A 6,572-nucleotide genomic window follows, 5' to 3' on the forward strand; every position below is an offset into this window, starting at 1 on the left:
TCACTATAGGCCGACTGCCAAAAGTCGGGGCTGTCGGCGGATGGGCTTCCAGGCCAGCCCACCAAAAGGATCGTCGGTGTAACAATGCTCTAGGAAACGCTACGCCGACGGCTGCCCTCGGCACATCGTAGGTTGTCGGCGTAGGGTTGTGCATGCGGTCCACCACAGTTAGGCAGTGACGGCGCAGTGACGGCGTCAAGGCTACGCCGACGGCCACCCTCGGCATAGCCTTCTCCTCTTTTTTAAAAAAAAAACTACGCCGACGGCCACCCTCGGTGTAGAGGTTGAAATTTTCCCTCCACGCACCCCCCGATCGCCTTTTTAACTTACAATTGAATGACAGAAAATGATAAAAAAATAAAAAAATAAAATCCTTTGAGATGTCTATGTGTTATGTCATCTAGTTGCAAGAAAATTTAGCAAAAATGCATTTCGATCTTTTTTGCAAAATTATGTCATGTATCGGTAAAACGGCTTTTCTGGTTACATATGAAGTCGGGAAAAAATGTATAATATATTAAAATGATCGTAAGAAAAAGTTATATTCAAATTCACCTAGGTTTACCCAGTTAGCCAACTTTTAGATTCTAGAAAATTTCAAATAAAAATATGAAAGCAGGAAGATATTAGTTTTTGGCATAAATTCAGGATTTCGTAGTATTTTTTATTTTTTAAAAGAAATAAAAAAATAATTGCATCCTCGGTAGATATTATTATTACTTAACCATTTATGTTTATTTAAATAATTATTTAAAATTCAAAATAATAAAGAGTTGTGATATAAGATCTAAGGGTTAATAAGATTGATATGGTAGTATTATCAACAATGTTTCGTGAAGAAGATGGAAGCTCAACCGGAAGAAACTAATATGTTAGGGGTGGAGGATGAGTGACCCGGGTGGAAAGTTTGACTATGAGGGGTAACTTGACCTAAGATAAAGCGTAGTGTTACAATTAAAATGATCCATGTGAGAGACTAAGAAAATGTGATACAAAATAAAAAAAATCAAAATTTTTGAAGTTAACGGACGGAACGGCGTGGCCTACGCCGAGGGCACACATGTCTCTGCCGAGGCTGACCTTCCCCGAGGAGCTACGCCGACGGTGGCCTTCGGCTTAGACTAAGCCGATGGCCTTTTAAGGCTATGCCGAGTGCCAGGGGCTGTTGGCGTAGCATGCCATTTCTGTAGTGGATGAACGGTGCGCGAAAACGGATGGAACTGTTTTCATATTTTTAGTGTAATACGGAAACGAATAGAGAAACTCATGAACAAATACAAAAACAAATTTTGTCGGAGGATGCAGCACGAATATGTTGTAGGTACGAAACGAAAATCGGATATATGCCTAAACCAAAAAACCTCTTAAATCATGAAAAAAAAAATCAATCAACACAAGATACTGACAAACCTGATAAATATACCGGAAAACAGAGGACGGGTCGAACCGTGCAAGCTTCTCGGCCGCTTTGATGGCTCAGCTTGACAATTAGAGATTAGGCATGATGGATGCACAAAACGGAGGTCTGTTCCGATGATAATACCGTTTCGCTTCTACATCTGTTTGCGCCAAAAGAATTCCTTTTCCGTTCCAAAATTTCATTTCTGTTTTCATATTCTCTTGAAAAAGTTGAAACTTTTCGCTCTATTTTCATCCTATGGTTCATTGTCGGGATATGTACGGCCGGCCGGTAATTTACATGCGGACTTTGCAGTGGAAGACGTACGTCTGTGTCACGTACGTAGAGGTGATGTGAGGTGGAGCCGAGACGCGTTCAAGGCATGCGCGCTTGCTCCGACGACTCCACCCGACGACGCTCTTGAATTGGGCGGTGCGTCATCGGAATTGAACGGGGGAGTGGCTCTCGGAGCGTCGGGACGATGCTTTGTTTTGTCCGAGTGTGCTCACAAGTCAGAAGTTTAAACTGATCAATCATTACATATCTATGAACAGAAATGGTCACGGGAAGAAGTAGGAATGTGAGGATCGATTTCGTCATCCGTAGAGTATTGCTTGATACACGTATGCCGTACGGAGGGACGTTTGACTTTTGGGGAAAATAAATTGGGCGAGATGCTTTCAACAGAATTTCTTGGCTCAAAACATTGCCGCATTGTATTCTACCAGCAATGAGGTTCAAGACTTGGTCCATATGAAAATAAGTACTCCCTCTGTCTAACAAAGAATGTCTCAAAGTTATCTAAATTTAAATTATCTAGACACAATTTAGTATATATAGGTACATTTAAATTTTGTGATAGTTTTTTTCTAGTAACTCTAAAACTCAATTAGGAGCATCAAGCATAAGACAGCCCAATCTAGATTCCTTCTAAGCTATGCTGATTTATGAGCTACTTTATTCACTCACATTCCGTGAATGTAATCTCCTCCTCAGCAACACCGGTTCTGCTCTGGCATTTAGTTTTTGTTCCATTCATTTGGTTATGTCATGCTAGTGTTGGCGCCTTGCACTTTGTCGTCCTGCACCATCTGTGGTTGCTAGGACTTGGTGGTTCCTACCTGTAAGGGCATCGTCTATTTCTATAAGCTTAACATAATACACAAAGATCTATTTTTTTGGAATGGGAGAATTAATATCCCACCTCCTGCATTCAAGAGATGCACATGGCCTACAAGAGGAATTACAAAGATCGGACCGAAGCCACCAAATTAGCGACAACTCGCTAATCCCACAACACGAATGAACACAAAGTTGTGTCATACTGACCAAAGCTTTTCCACGTGAAAGGACATCTTTCCCCTTTAGTGGGGATTTTTTGTTAATGATAATAGATTAGTGGACTACTGTTATGCATGTGTCGTACTCTGCAGCCTACTGGTGATTCCCATGCCATGCATCCTCAGCAACATCGGTTCATGCCGTCTAAATGTTTGTACTAGACATGCTTTAATATTGTCCATAGAAAGCTAAGAACTCTAGACCCTCAAACCCATGGATTAGGTTCAAAGGATAGGCCCGAGACAACCCGAAGAAGTAGATTTATTTTGAGGTAGGGGAGGAGGGGTGTAGAAATAGCTCGCTCTTCCTTGTGGGTCGATGACATATGGATCTGAGTTAAAAGATCTTGAAGCTTCTCCTCCAAGCCCCCATTCTTCAATGCAAGTGTGTGAAAGGACACCGAAGAAATCCGTTAGAAACCCCACCACTGCTAGAGGATATGGTTATATGAAGAACAAATAAAGATGATGCTGCAGAATATTGCAAGAGGAGACGATGGTTCGAGCTGAGAGGATATTTAACCCAGCACAACAACCATTAATGGAACGTTCGAATGCAGGAGCTCAGGAGGTGGATTAATGAAATTAAGGTAGAATGACCCAAGCAAAACGCTTCAGCTTTTTTGCTTTCAAAGCTTTTACTAGTAGGAAAAGCCTTATCAGTGGCGCACCAAAAAAACATTCTGTGGCGCATGGGTGGTGCGCCACAGAATTCTCGCCACAAAAATAAGGATTCTGTGGCGCACCTGCCCATGCGCCACAGAAAGTCTTATTTCTGTGGCGCACCGGGCGGTGGTGCGCCACGAAACAGAAAGTCTTATTTCTGTGGCGCACCACCGCCGGTGCGCCGCATAATTTTTTTTTAAAAATTTCAAAAAAAGTGGCGGCCAGATCTAGATCTAGATCTTGGGCCGCCGAATTTTTTTTATTTTTCTGGAAGGTCACCGGAGGTGGGTGGTTGGTTGCGTGGGTGGGGTGGATGGGGTGGGTGGGTGGGTGGAGGATGAGGCCGGCCGGAGGAGGAGGTGGTGGTGGAATAGGAGGAGGTGGTGGTGGAATAGGAGGAGGTGGAGGAGGAGGAGGTGGTGGTGGTGGTGGTGGTGGTAGAGGAGGAGGAGGAGGAGGTGGTGGTTGTTGTTGTTGTCGCCGGAGGAGGAGGAGAAGGCGGTTGTTGTGGAGGAGGTGGTCGTCGGAGGAGGTGTTGGTCGTGGTCGCCGGAGGAGGTCGCCGGAGTAGGTCGCCGAAGTTGGTCGCCGGTGGAGGAGAGGAGAAGTGGAGAAGTGGAGGAGAGGAAGAGAAGAGGAGAGGAGGAGAAGTGGAGAAGGGGAGAAGTGGAGAAGGGGAGAAATGAAGGAGAGAAGAAGAAGTTGGCGCCATAAATTTCAAATTTTGAACGTTAATTCTGTGGCGCATGGGCACTTGGTGCGCCACAGATTTTTTTTTGTATTTTGCAGCAAAAAATCTTTAACTGTCCGTAACTTTTTACTCTTTTGGAATTTGGAGATTCTAAAAATTGTCCAACCAGGCAAGCCAGGGTGAATTCGGATGTATATTTTTCGTGGGAACATTTTGATATATTATGCGTTTTTTTTCGAGTTCGTATGCAACCAGAAATCCAGTTTGATGATTTTCCCACGCAATTTTGCAAAAAAAGTCGAAATTATTGTTTGTTAATTCCTCTCATGCAAAGATATCCCTCTCATGCAACCCTGCAACCACAAAGCAAGAAGTCTCTTGTGTCCCCAACACACCTAATACACTTGTCAGATGTATATGTGCACTAGTTCGGCGAAGAGATAGTGAAATACAGGTGGTATGAATGTATGAGCAGCAGTAACGGCGCCAGAAAATACTTGATGCTACAACTGGCGTGTGGTTGATGGTAGTAATATTGCAGGCAGTACAAATGCAGTAGAATAGTAAACAAGCAGCGATGATTGCAGTATTTGAGAACAAGGCCTAGGGATTATACTTTCACTAGTGGACTGATACGTCTCCGACGTTTCGATAATTTCTTATGTTCCATGCCACATTATTGATGATATCTACATGTTTTATGCATACTTTATGTCATATTTATGCATTTTCCGGCACTAACCTATTAACGAGATGCCGAAGAGCCGATTCTTTGTTTTGCTGTTTTTTTGTTTCAGAAATCCTAGTAAGAAAATATTCTCGGAATTGGACGAAATCAACGCCCAGGGGCCTATTTTGCCACGAAGCTTCCAGAAGACCGAAGGAGAGACGAAGTGGGGCCACGGGGCGCCGCCACACTAGGGCGGCGCGGCCCAGGGGGGCCCGCGCGGCCCTAGCGTGTGGGGCCCCCGTGACGCCTCCTGACCTGCCCTTCCGCCTACATATAGTCTTCGTCGCGAAACCCCCAGTACCGAGAGCCACGATACGGAAAACCTTCCAGAGACGCCGCCGCCGCCAATCCCATCTCGGGGGATTCAGGAGATCGCCTCCGGCACCCCGCCGGAGAGGGGAATCATCTCCCGGAGGACTCTACACCGCCATGGTCGCCTCCGGAGTGATGAGTGAGTAGTTCACCCCTGGACTATGGGTCCATAGCGATGAGCTAGATGGTTGTCTTCTCCTCATTATGCTTCATTGTCGGATCTTGTGAGCTGCCTAACATGATCAAGATCATCTATCCGTAATGCTATATGTTGTGTTTGTTGGGATCCGATGGATAGAGAATACTATGTTATGTTGATTATCAATCTATCTATGTGTTGTTTATGATCTTGCATGCTCTCCGTTACTAGTAGAGGCTTTGGCCAAGTTGATGCTTGTAACTCCAAGAGGGAGTATTTATGCTCGATAGTGGGTTCATGTCTCCATTGAATGCGGGGAGTGACGAAACCCCTAAGGTTGTGGATGTGTCTGTTGCCACTAGGGATAAAACATTGATGCTATGTCCGAGGATGTAGTTATTGATTACATTACGCACCATACTTAATGCAATTGTCTGTTGTTTTCAACTTAATACTGGATGGGGTTCGGATGATAACCTGAAGGTGGACTTTTTAGGCATAGATGCATGCTGGATAGCGGTCTATGTACTTTGTCGTAATGCCCAATTAAATCTCACTATACTCATCATATCATGTATGTGCATTGTCATGCCCTCTCTATTTGTCAATTGCCCAACTGTAATTTGTTCACCCAACATGCTATTTTTCTTATGGGAGAGACACCTCTAGTGAACTGTGGACCCCGGTCCATTCTTTAACATCGAATACAATCTACTGCAATACTTGTTCTACTGTTTTCTGCAAACAATCATCATCCACACTATACATCTAATCCTTTGTTACAGAAAGCCGGTGAGATTGACAACCTCACTGTTTCGTTGGGGCAAAGTACTTTGGTTGTGTTGTGCAGGTTCCACGTTGGCGCCGGAATCCCTGGTGTTGCGCCGTACTACATCTCGCCGCCATCAACCTTCAACGTGCTTCTTAACTCCTACTGGTTTGATAAACCTTGGTTTCTAACTGAGGGAAACTTACTGCTGTACGCATCACACCTTCCACTTGGGGTTCCCAACGGTCGCGTGCTGTACGCGTGTCATGGACACTCTCAACATTGATCACATAACAGGATAAATAGATAAATGCTATACTCTACACTCTCTTGTTGGATGATGAACACCACTAATTGCGTAGGATTACACGAACCCTCAATGCCGGAGTTAACAAGCTCCACAATATTCGATATTCATATTTAAATAACCTTAGAGTGCACGATAGATCAACACAACTAAACCAAGTACTAACATAGCATGCACACTGTCACCATCACACTATGAAGGAGGCATAGATCACATCAAT

This window comes from Lolium rigidum, chromosome 6 (assembly GCF_022539505.1).
Source record: "Lolium rigidum isolate FL_2022 chromosome 6, APGP_CSIRO_Lrig_0.1, whole genome shotgun sequence".
Taxonomy (NCBI): domain Eukaryota; kingdom Viridiplantae; phylum Streptophyta; class Magnoliopsida; order Poales; family Poaceae; genus Lolium; species Lolium rigidum.